The sequence below is a fragment of the Leucoraja erinacea genome, chromosome 14, assembly GCF_028641065.1.
Source record: "Leucoraja erinacea ecotype New England chromosome 14, Leri_hhj_1, whole genome shotgun sequence".
Lineage (NCBI taxonomy): Eukaryota > Metazoa > Chordata > Chondrichthyes > Rajiformes > Rajidae > Leucoraja > Leucoraja erinaceus.
Genome location: NC_073390.1, coordinates 24,610,687 through 24,627,573, shown reverse-complemented (window position 1 = coordinate 24,627,573; position 16,887 = coordinate 24,610,687). Strand labels below are relative to the sequence as shown.

General features: G+C 44.3%; 1 protein-coding gene across 3 annotated transcripts in view; it reads right to left on the bottom strand.

Annotated features, from left to right (window-relative positions):
- The window catches only part of LOC129703419 (probable cationic amino acid transporter), a 62,993-nt gene extending 55,551 nt beyond the window's left edge, over nucleotides 1–7,442 (bottom strand). For all 3 annotated transcript variants that reach the window (XM_055645842.1, XM_055645843.1, XM_055645844.1), the window contains exon 1: nucleotides 6,057–7,442. The gene's annotated coding sequence lies outside the window, so the exon portion shown is untranslated. The remainder of the gene's footprint in view (nucleotides 1–6,056) is intronic.
- Nucleotides 7,443–16,887: the final 9,445 nt, after the last annotated feature.

Genomic DNA, 16,887 nt, shown 5'->3' with positions numbered 1-16,887 from the left:
TCACGGGATATGGGGAGAAGGCAGGAACGGGGTACTGATTGGGAATGATCAGCCATGATCACATTGAATGGCGGTGCTGGCTCGAAGGGCCAAATGGCCAACTCCTGCACCTACTGTCTATTGTCTATTGTCACCCAGCTTTGTGTCATCTGCAAATTTGCTAATGTTACTTTTAATTCCTTTATGGTTCTTCATAACCTTAAATCATGCCCTGACATTTCCTGCCAATACACTCCTCCGGGCAAGTGGTGAGTGTATGCAGGATGTATCTGACTTGTAGATGGTGGAAATGCCTTGGCGAATCAGGAGTTGAGTCACTCACCACCTGACATACAGCCTTGTCTTGTAACCCTTGTATTCACATGGTTGGTCCACGTGCATTTCTGGTCAATGGTGCACCCAAAGATTTTGAAAATGAAAGTTAGGAGCTGCTCAAATGATATTTGCCTCTCACCTGAGCATTGTCCATGATATAATTGAAAATTGTGACTAATATCCTCACTCCAAGCATTTGCAAACAGTAGAGATAGATGTTAGCAACAAACCAAATGCCAGAAACTCTTGGTAGATCAGGCTGCATCAATGGAGAAGGAAACAGAATCAAGATCATTGATCTGAAACTTTGATTCCTCTCTCTCCATTGATCCTGTTGGGTCTGTTGAATGGCAGTGAAACCAACATGAAAATTGGCACTATGATGGAGAAATCACCAGGTGAAAACACACCACATAGATTATAACAATCTGAGACAGGCTAATGAGAAGGATAAAGAGCAGGGCCAGATAAAGAGTTTAGACTTAACATGGCAGCAGTTCAAGGCTGCAATTACCTGTGAAAAGGGGAATTGTGTCTACACTTGTAAAGGAAATATTTGTTGCACTTTATTTTCTGTTTGCTTCAGTTTTTTTGTTTTTATTTTTACTTTTACACTACGGATTGTACTCATAAATGGCACAATATGCCTGGATAGTACGCAAGACACCATTTGTCACTGTATCTCAGTACACGGGACATAAATAAACCAAATACCAATACCAGGAACAAGTTGGCACAAGCACAATGGGCCAAACAGCCTCTTAATATAAAAAGCAATATTATATTATCATTTGCTAGATGAAGGAATGTTACAATTCTCAAACGTTGGCAGAGCAGCTGACAGAGTAAGTAGAAAAGAAAGAATAACCATTCACCATTCAGCACATCTCTCGCCCACCTGATTCAAGCTCAACTTACTTTAATTTCATCACCTAACTTTGTTCCATTACCCTTAATGTCACTTCTAAGGAGTTCTGCCAATGGATGAGTGAGGGGGTAGGGCTATAATTATCGTTAACTGGCAACATTCAAGCTTCAAGGTTAAGTATCTGTGTGCCAGAGGTAGCCATTTCAGTTGACAATCCTCTCCACAGCTTCTCTGACACTAATTCACAATGGTGAGCCTGTCTTTATGTTTTCATGCCTGTAAATTCAAACACCCTCTCTGCTGCAGCACAGCCATTAATGAAGTGACAGAAATAATAATCAATTGGTGCAGAGAAGAGACATCCACTCACCAAATGCCTGCTTGGTATGGAATCCACCAAAACCTCTCTGCAATTTTGATCCAGACATGAATGCAAGGGATGAATTGCAGAGCAAAGGTGGGGATTAACATCACAACATTAAGAGTCAAGAGTCAAGAGTGTTTTATTGTCATATGTCCCGGACGGGACAATGAAATTCTTACTTGGTGCAGCACAACAGAATATGTGCATATGTAAACATTGTATATAATGGGGGGGAAAAAGAAAAAGTTCAATAAATAACAAATATAGTGCAAATAACAAATAATAATATAGTATTTTGCAGTTCAGAGCTCATAGCTTATTTGTTGTGTTTAACAGCCTGATGGCTGTGGGGAAGAAACTGTTCCTGAACCTGGATGTTCAGGCTCCTGTACCTACTTCCTGATGGCAGTGGTGAGATAAGTGTGTGGCCAGGATGGTGTTGGTCCTTGATGATTTTGGCTGCCTTTTTGTGGCAGCGACTATGATAGATCCCTTCGCTGGTGGGGAGGTCAAAGCCGGTGATGGACCGGGCAGTGGTCACAACTTTTTGTCGTCTTTTTCGCTCCTGGACGTTCAAGTTGCCGAACCAGGCCACAATGCTATTAATAGTCTGCTGCAAAACATGTGGCAAAAGGAGCAAATGCACAGATCTTCCAAAGAAGAGAGTCCTGGCTCCCACCAAGGAAGCTGAGTGTAGCCATTGGAGATTGCTCTTCACAGTCATGGGAAACTATTCCAGGACACCAACCATGATTACCAGTTTCATCAAAGACTTTCCCCTCAGTATGTCAAGAACTTGTCCCATTTACAATGTCTCCATTGCCTCATATCAGCGTACGCAACAGTATAACATATATTTTTCCCGGTGTAGAGGATTTAGTTTAGTTTAGTCCACCGAGTCCGTGCTGACCAGTGATCCCCACACATTAACACTACCCTACACACACTAGGGATAACTTACACTTATACACCAAGCCACAAACCAGTATGTCTTTGGACTGTGAGAGGAAACCAAAGATCTCGGAGAAAACCCACACAGATCACGGGGAGAATGGATAAACTCTGTACAGACAGCACCCATAGTCAGGATCGAACCCTGGTCTTCGGTGCTGCAAGCGCTGTAAGGTAACAACTCTACCGCTGAGCCACCGTGGCCACAGTTAATTCTAAAAACTAAAGGGCACAGGCTAGTGGAGAGAGATTTTAAGATGGAATATATCTTGAATGAACAGCCACAGGAAGCTATAGAATTGGTGTAATTGTGATATTGATGACATTTGAATAGATATATGGATAGGGATGGTTTAGAGGGATACGGGCCAAATGCAGACAAATGGGACCATCTCAACTTGTTTGGTATGGACAAGATGGGCTGAAGGGTCTGCTTCCATGCTGTACAGTTCTACGTCTCTATCTAGATTTAGGTAGATCCTCCCACTTTCACCAATAGCGACAATCTTTATCAAAAGTATGCAACATTATGACCAACTTCCTGAAATCCATAGAGACCAGAATAATATTAAATCATTAAGAAATGAAGGAAATAAATCAGGAGCAAGGTAAAGTTAGTTTCGAAGCCTGCTATTTATTTTAAATGACATTCCAGTTGCAACAATCTTCATGCTGTTGAAGGGATAGGCTGCACCCCATGCAGTTTTAACCATTTAACTGTTAAAAGATAAATGTTCAAACATATAATTGATAAGATGGAGAAAACTGGAGACACAAGAGATGCTGGAATCTTGAGCAAAATTCGAAGTGATGGAGGAACTCAATGGGTCAGGCGGCATCTGTGGCAGGAATGGACAGACAACATTTTGGGATGGGATCCTTCTTCAGATTTCAGATAGTAGGAGAAGATGGACTCTTTCATCGAACCTGCCCAAATGTCACAAAGTCTAAAGATCATGAAGAGACCTTTGTGCCATCTCACCTCCCCAACCCAATGCAACACTACTCCCACTTATACCTGCCCTTGTTAGATTGACGCACCCCTGCTAAAGCAAAGGAAATGGAATGAAAGTAGCTCTTGCCCATCAATACATAAAGCCTGCACAGTGCTCTATTTACAAAGAGAAGAAATTTGCAATTAGAATGTGTATTTCTAACCATAAATCTACTGTGTTGACCACAAATGTCCAAATACATTGACCAATGAAGATGGGGGTTAACTTGAAGTGGTTACTGGAGATTTATGGGTCAATTTTCTCTCTCAGCCCCTGAGCAGTGTAAAGTAATCGCCTTTCGAAGGGGGCTGAGATTCAGGATGACTGCACTGTAATAATGAAACGACACTACGCAGGAGGGCACTAATATTTCACCGAGAGCTGGAACTATAATGATTCAAGAAGGAGAGAAAAAAACAGTCACCAGCGCTGAGCCTCGGGGTGTATACGCAGTAGTTAGCAGCCATTCTCCCAGATATAAGGGGGAGGATTTCTGAAGATAAATCAGAAGGGATCTGAAGAAGGCAGCTCCGTGATGAAATTTGTACAGCAAGCCTTACAAATTCAAGAGTGGCGTTTGTGATATTGGCAGGGAATCATCGAGTTGTAGTCACACAGCCACACAGTACAGAAAAAGCCAACTTGCCCACGCCGATCTAAATGCACCCGTCTACACTAGTCCCACCTGCCCGCCTTTGGCCCATATGTCTCTAAACCTTTCCCATCTGTGTATCTGTCCAAATGTCTTTTAAAAGTGAGTGAACCAAAGATCTCTTGGCAGTGTGTGGGCAACCTCTACCTGTTCTATAATCAAGAACACCATGGTCAGTGGGCAGGGGAAACATCAGCGTCATCCTCCTATTTCCCCTTGATCTTTCTCCCAGTAAATAGTCAGCTCAGTTCACAGATTAAGACTGGGCAGCAAAGGGAAGTTTGAAATGTTAAGAGTGGACTTTCTCTGAGCCCTGAAACTGAATGACATAAGCATTGGCTGTATTTGCAGCTGCTCTGCATGTGGACACACAATACATATGATGTGACATATTAAAGAACAATCATGTATATGCGTGCACATATTTCCGTGTAAAAATCGTGTATATGTTTACAATTGGGAATAACGTGAGTATGCTAATTAGTACAGAGCCGAGCACAGTGATTATTGTTTATCCTATAGGGAATTGGATAGAATCGGTTTTCAAACATTTGACACTTGCAGCGAACAGGCTGTGTGCGGTGATACACAAACATAGAATGGCGCTGATTGCAATGAGAGTCTGGAGTAAGTCGCTGAGTAAGTATATTGGGGGGCACTCGACGCACGAACACCGGTCCTTTTGCATATCCTGTCCTTACCCGAATCTGACTAATGTTCAGCGTTTACATTACAATGGCAAAGTGCGCCCGGTATTGCGACCAGAACCGGCGCTGCCTGTCACCAACAATGTCTGAGCAATGTAGATTTTACCTTCTGTTTGAGAAGGAACTGCAGACGCTGGAAAATCGAAGGTAGACACAAATGCTGGAGAAACTCGAACCCGAAACGTTGCCTATTTACCTTGCTCCATAGATGCTGCCTCACCCGCTGAGTTTCACCAGCATTTGTGTCTACTTTAGATTTACCTTTTGTTCTTTCAGCACCACGGATAGCGCCCGGGTCGCGGAGACTGGGAGAGGAAGGCGAGTCGCTCAGTAACAGGTCGGGGCGCGCTGATTATTTATTATATGCTCAGTTCCCTCACACTCGGTTCATTCAATAGCTTTCATCCAGCAACCTCGGAATAGTGCAAGGATCGCGAGAAAATTAACCCAACACGCTGGGTCTATGCCTCCCCACGGATGCTGCCTGACCCGCTGAGCATTTCCAACCTCTTCCGTTTTTAATTACAAAACACCGTGCTGGGACTACTCAGCGGGTCCGGCGGCATCTGCGGAGACGTCTCGGGTCGGGACCCTTCTTCAGAGGCCCGTTTCCCTCCAAAGACGCTGCCCGACCCGCTGAGTTCCTCCAGCACTTCGCGTTTTGCTCAAGACTCCAGCACCTGCAGTTGCGTGTGCCTTTGTTTTTATTTGTTTGGTCTCCAGCATCTGCATTATGTTTTATCCTCGAATTACAGGCAGGAACCAGAGAAAGGTGAGTGCACCACATCTCGTGAACCATAATATTTCTTGTCCTGTGACACTGCGGCATTCCCCCCAGCGAATCTCGCCGTTGTCTGAGCCGGGCTCCAACTAAATTATCGCTCCATTTCTCCCCGTGTTGGAAGACTTTTGCAGAGAAAGCTGCAATATGTCCAGGCGGACCATGACGACACCTTCTTGGTGCAGACTCGTTCATTTCCTGCAGAGAAACCCTGCGCGTTCGTTGTCCGGGACGTGGCTGGCTGCAAACGGCGGAGTCTTTCCAAACCCCCCATGCCCCGTGTCTCGCACATCAATCCCACCTATCTCTACACAACCGCAGCACTAGATGGTTTTCTAAACAGGCAGACGGAGCTTCGTTCAACCGACCCGCAGATGCAACAGACACGAGGGGAATTATTTGCAAAAATTCAGGCACACTCACCCCCGAATCGTTCACCACGGGGCTTGTTTCAGCAACGGTCTCCCTCTCTGCGGGCGGTCTCGGGGGCCGCTGGGCTGGGGAGTTTGAGAGAGGCGATCTAGTCTCGCCAGCAAATTGAATTTTCAGAGCGACGCTTCACGTGATCTCGCCAATTCATTATTTAATTCCAGCTTCCAGCTTCCAGCAGCAGTCCTGCGTCAAAGGGCAGCCGGCACATCGAGGGCAGTAACTAACTAACTAACGCCGCCCTCCCCACGCTGACAGGCGGAGCCGTCTGTGCTCCAACCTGGGGCTCCCTGCACACGCTCAACGCCCAGCCTCCAGGTGTCAACCGGCCCCACAGACAGAGTCCCTGAGACGCTGCAGCAATCCTCCTACATGCTGGATGTGGCTGTGGAGAAATATAGGCCGACCCACTGCGTCTGTCTGTCTATCTGTCAGTCAGTCTGTGCCAGTCTGAGTCTATCCGTGTGTTTCTGTCAGCATAAGGGCACCTGTGTGTATAGAAACATAGAAACATAGAAATTAGGTGCAGGAGTAGGCCATTCGGCCCTTCGACACTGCACCGCCATTCAATATGATCATGGCTGATCATCCAACTCAGTATCCCGTACCTGCCTTCTCTCAATACCCTCTGATCCCCTTAGCCACAAGGGCCACATCTAATTCCCTCTTAAATATAGCCAATGAACTGGCCTCGACTACCCTCTGTGGCAGAGAGTTCCGGAGATTCACCACTCTCTGTGTGAAAAAAGTTCTTCTCATCTCAGTTTTAAAGGATTTCCCCCTTATCCTTAAGCTGTGACCCCTTGTCCTGGACTTCCCCAACATCGGGAGCAATCTTCCTGCATCTAGCCTGTCCAACCCCTTAAGAATTTTGTAAGTTTCTATAAGATCCCCTCTCAATCTCGTAAATTCTAGAGAGTATAAACCAAGTCTATCCAGTCTTTCTTCATGTGAAAGTCCTGACATCCCAGGAATCAGTCTGGTGAACCTTCTCTGCACTCCCTCTATGGCAATAATGTCCTTCCTCAGATTTGGAGACCAAAATTGTACGCAATACTCCAGGTGTGGTCTCACCAAAACCCTGTACAACTGCAGTAGAACCTCCCTGCTCCTATACTCAAATCCTTTTGCTATGAAAGCTAACATACCATTCGCTTTCTTCACTGCCTGCTGCACCTGCATGCCTACTTTCAGTGACTGGTGTACCATGACACCCAGGTCTCGCTGCATCTCCCCTTTTCCTAGTCGGCCACCATTTAGATAATAGTCTGCTTTCCTGTTTTTGCCACCAAAATGGATAACCTCACATTTATCCACATTATACTGCATCTGCCAAACATTTGCCCACTCACCCAGCCTATCCAAGTCACCTTTCAGTCTCCTAGCATCCCTCCTCCCAGCTAACACTGCCCCCCAGCTTAGTGTCATCCGCAAACTTGGAGATATTGCCTTCAATTCCCTCATCCAGATCATCAATATATATTGTAAATAGCTGGGGTCCCAGCACTGAGCCTTGCGCTACCCCACTAGTCACTGCCTGCCATTGTGAAAATGATCCGTTTACTCCCACTCTATGCTTCCTGTTTGCCAACCAGGTCTCTCTATCCACATCAATACTGAACCCCCAATGCCATGTGCTTTAAGTTTGTATACTAATCCCTTATGTGGGACCTTGTCAAAAGCCTTCTGGAAGTCCAGATACACCACATCCACTGGTTCTCCCCTATCCACGCTACTAGTTACATCCTCGAAAAATTCTAAAAGATCCGTCAGACATGATTTACCTTTCATAAATCCATGCTGACTTTGTCCAATGATTTCACCACTTTCCAAATGTGCTGCTATCCCATCTTTAATAACTGACTCTAGCAGTTTCCCCACTACCGATGTTAGACTAACTGGTCTGTAATTCCCCGTTTTCTCTCTCCCTCCCTTCTTAAAAAGTGGGGTTATGTTTGCTACCCGCCAATCCTCAGGAACTACTCCAGAATCTAAAGAGTTTTGAAAGATTATTACTAATGCATCCACTATTTCTGGAGCTACTTCCTTAAGTACTCTGGGATGCAGCCTATCTGGCCCTGGGGATTTATCGGCCTTAAATCCATTCAATTTACCCAACATCACTTCCCGGCTAACCTGGATTTCACTCAATTCCTCCAACTCCTTTGACCCGCGGTCCGCTGCTATTTCCGGCAAAATATTTATGTCTTCCTTAGTGAAGACGGAACCAAAGTACTTATTCAATTGGTCCGCCATATCCTTGTTCCCCATGATCAACTCACCTGTTTCTGACTGCAAGGGACCTACATTTGTTTTAACTAATCTCTTTCTTTTCACATATCTATAAAAACTTTTGCAGTCAGTTTTTATGTTCCCTGCCAGTTTTCTTTCATAATCTATTTTTCCTTTCCTAATTAAGCCCTTTGTCCTCCTCTGCTGGTCTCTGAATTTATCCCAGTCCTCCGGTATGCTGCTTTTTCTGGCTAATTTGTACGCATCATCCTTCGCTTTGATACTATCCCTGATTTCCCTTGTTATCCACGGATGTACTACCTTCCCTGATTTATTCTTTTGCCAAACTGGGATGAACAATTTTTGTAGTTCATTCATGCAGTCTTTAAATGTCTTCCATTGCATATCCATATTGTGTGCATGTATGTGTACATGTGTGTGTGTGTGTGTATGTGTATATATTTATGTGTGTGTATATATGCATGTATATATGTGTGTGTGTATTTATGTGTGTGTGTGTGTGTATAATTACGCGTATGTGTGTGTGTGTTCATTTCTCTCCGTTTCCTTGTCTTTTATTTCTTTTTTCCATTCTGGGATAGCAGACTCGATGGGCTGAATGGCCCATTCCTCCTTTTTTACTGTTCTTATAAAATGGCTGACACGCTATCATGGTCCTCCTGCCCAGATGTCAGATTAGCTGGACGGCCTGGAATCAGTGCTGGCGATGAGGCAGGGAGTGGAGGCCAGGTATGGACTGTTGGTGTCAGAATGCAAAGCAGCGACAGGCAGGTAAATACCATACAGAGTCACAGCAGCTGCACCACTGTGCTGCACAACACTAATCCTGTCTGATTACCCAACTCTGTCACATTGCTGAATGCTTTCTATAAACTCAAGATTTCTGAAACTGCCAATCCTCCACCAAGTTACAGCCACAAAATTAACATGAGGTTGGCCAAGCAAGTGGCCCTGACCTCTCATCTACCCCACTGGAGACCCTCGGGCTAATTGGACTTTATTTTATCTTTATCTTTATCTTTATCTTTAATTGGACTTTATTTTGCACTAAATATTATTCCCTTCATCCTGTATCTGTACACTGTTGAACGGCTCAACTGCAATCATATAGTCTTTCCGCTGACTGGTTAGCAAGCAACAAAAAGCTTTCCACCGTACCTCAGTACACATGACCACAAGCTAAACAAAAAAAATATATGATTTCTGTAAAAAAGGCGTTGACCAACTAATTACAATCTGCTGTTCTAAGTCCCTTGTTACCACTGGCCTTAGAATTGATCCCAAAGGTCCCTTTCCTCCTAACAGCAGATGAATTGGCCAAGAATTCCAAACACTCATTCTCCATCCTTTCGTGAAGAGCAGAACGTGCAGCCTTCTAATCCATTGGAATTCCAGGAGATCAAAACTGCATATTTCCAGTTGTGAATTGTGAATGTAGCACAGGAACAGGCCCTTCAACACATAATGTCTGAGCTGGGCATGATGCCAAGTTAACCCAAACAACTCTGCTTACACGTTATCCATAACCCAACATTCCCTGCATATCCATGTGCCTATCTAAAACACCAGTCATATCTGCCTCCACCACCACCCCTGGCAGCATCTTCCAGGAACTCACCACCCTCTGGGTAAAAACACTTATCTTACCCATTTAAACTTTGCCCCTCTTACCTTAAAGCTGCACCCTCTAGTCTTTGACATTTCCATCTGGAAGAAAGATTCAGACTATCTATCCTATCAATGCCTCTCATAATTTTATACTCTCTGTCAGGTCTTCCCTCAACCACCAATGCTCTGGAGAAAACAATCCTTAAACTTAAAAGTCTCTAATCCAAGCAGCCTGCTTATAAACTTCCACACCCTCTGTAAAGCCTCACATCACCCAATAATGTGTCAATCTGAACTGCACACAATACTCCAAATGCGGCCTAACCAGCAAACTTGATTTCTTCACTCTTATATTCAATGCAGCTGCAACTGAAGTTGTGGGGGGAGAAGGGAGAGAGTGGGGGTTTGTAGTGACCAAAAATTGAAGAATTCAACGTTCATACCATTGGATTGTAAGCTACCCAAGTGGAATATGAGATACCGTTCCTCCAATTTGTCTGTACCCACACTCTAGCAATACAGTGAGAATCCTACTAAAGATAAGGCACAAACATGCTCAGTATAAGGGTGTAAGTTCAATCCTGACCTTTGGTGTTACCTTTGTGGAGTTTGCACATTCTCCCTGTGACTGCGTGGGTTTCTTCCAAGTACTTTGGTGGGAGTCGGTAGGTGAATTACACCTCTGTAAGTTGGCTACCATTATTTTCATACTGTGGGTGTGGGTAGAATTTGAGGGGAGTTGTTGTGAGTGCAAGTAGAATTAGTGTAAACAGCTGCTCTCTCCCTCTCTCATCCTAAATTATGCCCCCTAGCATTTAACCTTTCCATCCTGGCAGAAAGACTCCCACTATCTACCCCACCTATGCCCCTCATAATTTTGTAAAGTTCTCTCTGGTCTCCCTTCATTCTCTGATCCTCCAGAGAAAATCATCCAAATGTGTCCGACCTCACGTTGCAGCTTATACACTTTAATCCAGGTAACATTGTGTTAAACCTCTTCTACACTCTCAGCAAAGCCTCTACATCCTTCTTGTAATGGGGCTACCAGAACACACAATTCTCCACATGCGGTATAAACAATGTTTTATACAGGTGCAACATGACTTTCCAACTTTTATACCCAGTCCACCAACCAGTGGAAGCCAGCATGCCATATGCCTTCTTTACCACATTATCGTCTTGTATTCCCACTTTCAGAGAGCAAGAATTTGTATCCCCGAGATCCCTCTGTATATCAGTGATCCTAAGGGTCTTCTCAATTAGCGTAAACTTTTCCTTTACATTTGACTTCCCAAAGTGCAACACATCTCACACTTGTCTCGATTAAACTCTGTAATTTCTTTGCCCATATCTCCAACTGATCTATATCCTGATGTATCCCTTGACAAACTTCATCAGTGTCCGCAACTCCACCAATGTTTGAGTCGACTGCAAACTTGCTACTTGAGCAGATGTGGTCTCATTGTAACATCCCATTGGAAAGTACACACCGCCGACAGTGCAGGGTCCCCTTGACACTGCTCGTTCGGGAATCTGGGACACATTGGTGATTCGCAGGCTTGAACTGGCAATATTCTGCTGAAGGCAAGAGCGGTACCCACTGGGCTGTGTCTAACATCTGCAAAACTCACAATGAATTGAACTAACATAAAGAGACACAAAATGCTGGAGGAGGAGTTGCGAATTGTGAAGCCAGAGGAAGGAACGTAGGTATAGTGTAAGGGAAAATAGGTGTGAGTCCAGGTGGAGCACAGGGGGAGAAAGGGGGTGTTTAGGGGAAAAAGGGGGGTGGGGCAAAGGGGGGCTTGTTGGAGGTTATTTAAAATTGGAGAATTCAATATTCATACCATTGGGTTTTAAATGACCCTAGCGGAATATGAGGAGCTGTTTCTCCATTTTGCGTGTGGCGTCATTTTGGCAATGGAGGAGGACCCGGACAGAAAGGACTGTATGGGAATGGGAAGGGGAATTGAAATGGTTAGGAATCATTTAACAGCAATGGCGGCAAACAGCCTGATGATGAATGTGTTGAAAATATTTAGGCAGAAAAAATCATCAATTGTCTTCTTTGGGGGGGAGGGGGGGGGGACAAAATCTCACAGGGACTCCTGCAAGTCCCTTGAGGCACTTCATCTCAAGGAGATATAGCGCAACAAAATAATGATCCTGATAACTGGCATCTTGTGGCACTTATAACTCCATGGGTCGGTGGAAAGTGTCCAAGAGCACTTAAACAAATTAAAGATGAAATAACTGATGCCATGATAAAGATGTTTGAAAGGCATTTGGTAAAATTCCTTTCCCTTGTGAGTCATTCCCTGTTCTCTCCATACTCCACCCTGCTGCCTCAAATTGGGCGTGAAAGCAGCGGAGAGTGTGACGGTGAGCTGAGCAACCCCATTTAATAATTGACAATTTTTTCCATCTCACTGTCACCGATTCAGCACCAGTCAGAGTGAGAGCATCATTGAATTGACGCAAAAAGTTGGAGTAACTCAGCAGGACAAGCAGCATCTCTTGAGAGGAGGAATGGGTGACGTTTTGTGTCGAGACCCTTCTACAGGTTAGTTTGGGGAAAAGGGGAAACGGGTGATACAGCAACGAGAGAGGATGTTGCAGAACTCTCGTCGGTGAGAGGAGAATTTTTCAAAGTCGACATACCTTGAGATTTCACAGTGGAGCAGACAAAATGTGTGGGAAGGAACTGCAGATGCTGGTTTAAACCGTAAAAAGATAAAAAGCTGGAGTAACTCTGTGGGACAGGCAGCGTCTCCTCTCTCCAATGAGTGTTCTGCAGCATCCTTTCACTGCTATATCACTTGCTTCCCCTTTTCCCTAACTAATCTGAAGAAGGGGCTCGACCTAAAACATTACCCATTTCTTCTCTCCAGAGATGCTGCCTGTCCTGCTGAAATACTCTAGCTTCTTGTGTCTATCTTTGGTTTAAACCAGCATCTGCAGTTCCTTCCGACACTTTGAATTGATGCCACAGGTGAAGGACCTGCGTACCATTGATTCCATGCTGATTCCTCGCCAAGCAGTCCTGTGTCAATCTGAATCACCTGCTCTATCCCTAGAGCACTGCACATTAACAAGACTCAAGTATGTTTAATCATGACATATACCCACAATGAAATTCCAACACAGAGTCCTGGAGTAACACAACTGTTTTGTCAGCATCTGTGGAGAACATGGATAGGTCATGTTGCGGGTTAAGTCCTTCTTTAGACCTGAAATATCACCTATCTATGTTCTACAGATTTGGTTAGTTTATTGTCACATGTACTGAGGTACAGCGAAAAGCTTTTATTGCACTCTAACCAGTAAGCGGAAAGATTATACATGTTTACAATCGAGTCGCCCACAGTGTACAGATACAGGATAAAGGGAATAATATTTAGTGCAAGATAAAGTCCAGAAAAGTCTGATTAAAGATAGTCCGAGGGTCTCCAGTGAGGTAGATAGTAGCTCAGTACCATTCTCCAGTTAGTGTTGACTCTATGCTGCCTGATCTGTTGAATTACTCCAGCACATTGTGTATAAATTAACATCTGCAGTTCCTTGTTTCTAAATTCTTACATAGCAGCATAACAAGCTTTTAAACACAATACACAAAGATAACAAAAATGTCCAATGAATGAAATGACACCAATAAGGTCCAATCAAGCTTGGTGATCACGTTTTTCAGGCACCTGTACCTCCTCCCCGATGCCAGGAGTGAAATCAGAGCGTGGCCAAGGTGGTGTGGGTGTTTGATGATGCTGACTGTCATTTTATGACAGTGACTCTTGTAAGTCCCTTGGTGGTGAAGAGGTCAGTACCCGTGGCAGTGTCCTCAACACTTCATTTATGGACATTCGCCTTCCTCCAAGCAGAAGAATGCCAAAGTCGCCATGTAACTTCAAATCCAGTAAATCTCTTCCATGCCCTTCCCAAGGAGTCGATTGATTGATTGTTTGATTGAAAGATGCAGCATGGAAACAGACACTTTGGCCCATCGGGTCCATGCCGACCATTGATCACTGGTTCATTCTAGTTCTATGTTATCCCACTTTCTCATCCACTCCCTACACATTAGGTAGGTATGTTACAAAACTTACCTTCAGCGGCGCTGCAGTTCTGCCACTGGCTGTATGCGCGACTTTGGCACTTTTGAAGGGGGGGGGGGGGGGGGGGTTAAAATGCCGTTTTCTCCTGCCTGTCCAAGATATATTTTCTCGGGCTGCTAGCTAATGCTGAAGAATTGTACTGACTGCCGTTCTGTTAATTTTTTTTTTAAACCGCAGGACAATTTCAGCGCTGGAGTAAAAAAGAAATCCATTTCTAACGCCGTCAATGCCGACAACGGGACGGATCTCACGTATGGGACAGCTAAAGGTAAGCCGTGTAATTTACATATAAACTTGCTTCTTAGGATTACCTTAATCCAAATTTTACATTGCACATTAGGTAGGTATTTAGGCCCCATACGAACCGGCAGTGTTTTTCCTGCTGATATGGGGTTTAAATTCACCGCAAACCGCAACGTTCCAATCGATCGCGTTCCACAAAATCCCACTCGCAAGATGATTTAAATGGCCACTAATTTATGGGAATAAACACTAAATTCCTTCCATTTGGCCTATAAATACATGACAATGAGATTTTAAAAATCATGTTATATTGTGAATTATTGTGTGAATGTTATTTGGACACTTAGGCTATTTAAAAATGTTAATCTTAAGAAATGGATAGATGTTTAGATCTAGTAATTGAATTTTGTAATTAGCTACAATTAGGTAACTAACTAATTATATGCTTTAATTTCAGGTCATCCAAGTAAGATTGTTTCATATTTGTTTCAGAATGCTTCAATCTATAATAACTGAAAATGTATTTCAGTTCTCTTAATTTTTAAGAAAGTTATGGGCTTTTGACTGTCCTCGATGACAGCTTTTGTGTTAAGTCAATGGAAAAGCAATAGGGAACATGATGCTAACTTCCGAGTATGAAAATGGACATAACTTTTTTAATACTGAAGATATGAAAGTGAATTATGTGTCAAATTAAACTTCTTTTTACGCTTTATCTGATGGGATAAATTGCAGACTTGATTTGTTAAATCTCAAAATTTTGCAACATTGCTACATTAGGGGCAAATTACAGAGGCCAATTAACCTACAAATCCGCACGTCTTTAGAGTGTGGGGGAGACCGGAGCAACAGGGACAATGTGCAAACTCTACCCACAGCGAGCACCCAAGGTCAGGATTGACCCTGGGTCTCTGTTATTGTGAATCAATAGCTTTACCCGCGGTGCCACTGTGCTGCCCAACCATTACGTGACTTTGGTCTTTTTATTTGCCCTCCGATCCCTTGCCATAGACTTTTCTGCCTGCAGCCCTTAACTGTATCATCCACATGTTCCTCCTTAACATGTCCCCCAGTTGCTGAGCTGATTTACAAGCAGCAGAGTAACTTCCTAACGACTGTAGATTATTTTTCATCACCTGTTCTTCCTCTTCAAAGCAGCAAGACGGCCTCCGACTGAGTCACGGTGGGGGAGTTATCGGTCGTGCCATCTGATTACAAGAAAAGCAGATCACTGGGTTGCAGGAAGCAGTAGACAATTCAGCTGCGCTTCATGCTAGTTTCACGGAGTGCAGTATCACTGCTGTTCCCACCTACATGCCCACCAGTTCATCAAACAGACGGCTTCAGACAACCACTTGAAAGGTTTCCTTTTACATTCTCAAAGAAAGCAGAATTAATCGGTTTGAAGAGGTTCTTCTTTTTCCGACAAGAGTTCTGTGAGACCCACACTGCTTAATCTCTCTGTGCCAGACTTTGCCCTGCCCCTGAGATATGCTGGAGTAACTCAGCGGGTCAGGCAGGATCTCTGGTGCAAAAAGATCCGGTTGGAACTCTTCGTCAGACCTTTGTGTCTATCTTTTGTATCAACCAGCATCTGCAGTCTTTGTTTCAACATTTTGTCCTGCCCCCCCTCTGTTCTACCTTTCTCTCCCCCCCCCTCCCCCTCCCCAATCCCACCTATCACCTATCTATATTCGTGTAGGAAGGAACTGCAGATGCTGGTTTAAACCAAAGATAGGCACAAAAAGCTGGAGTAACTCAGCGGGACAGGCAACATTTCTCTGGAGAGAAGGAAGGGTGATGTTTCGGATCGAGACCCTTCTTCAGGGTATTTAGAGAAAAGGGGGAATAAGAGATATTACAGCAAGAGAGGATGTTGCAAAACTCTCGTCGGAGAACGGAGATGCTGCCTGTCCCGCTGAGTTACTCCAGCTTTTTGTATCTATCTTCGGTTTAAACCAGCATCTGCATTTACTTCCTACACATTTCGTCTGCCCCACTCCCGTCTTTAGACTTCACCCCTCACTTGTAACCACCTATCACTTGCCAAGAAAAAAAAAGCCACAAAGTGCTGGAGTAATTCAGTGGGTCTGGCCGCATCTCTGCATAACGTGGATAGGTGACGTTTCGGGTTGGGACCTTTCTTCTCAAACTCATTGTAATGGGGAGTGAAAGGAGGTGGGGGAGAGGGGGGGGGGGGGGGAGAAATCTCGATGAGAGGGAAGGGCAGGCCAAAGCCTGGTGGGTTACAGGTGGATACATGTGAGGGTTTTTTTTGGTAGACTAGAGATGAAAAGACAAACGGTGTGAGATATGGATTGAAGAATTGCAAATTGTGAAGCCAGAAGAAGGATTATATAGGGGGGGGGGGGGGGGGGGGGGAGAGAGAGAGAGAAATGATGCTAGGATTAGGAACAGGAATCAGTCTGAAGAAAGATTATGACGCAAAACGTCATCTATCTATGTTCTCCACAGAAGCTGCCTGACCCGCTGAGTTATTCCTGCATTTTGTGTCTTTTTTTGTAAACCAGCATCTGCAGTTCCTTGTCTAAAGAAGGGTTCCAGTGAGTGGTAGGGGAGAAATGAAGCCAGAGGTAGCTTACAATCAGTCT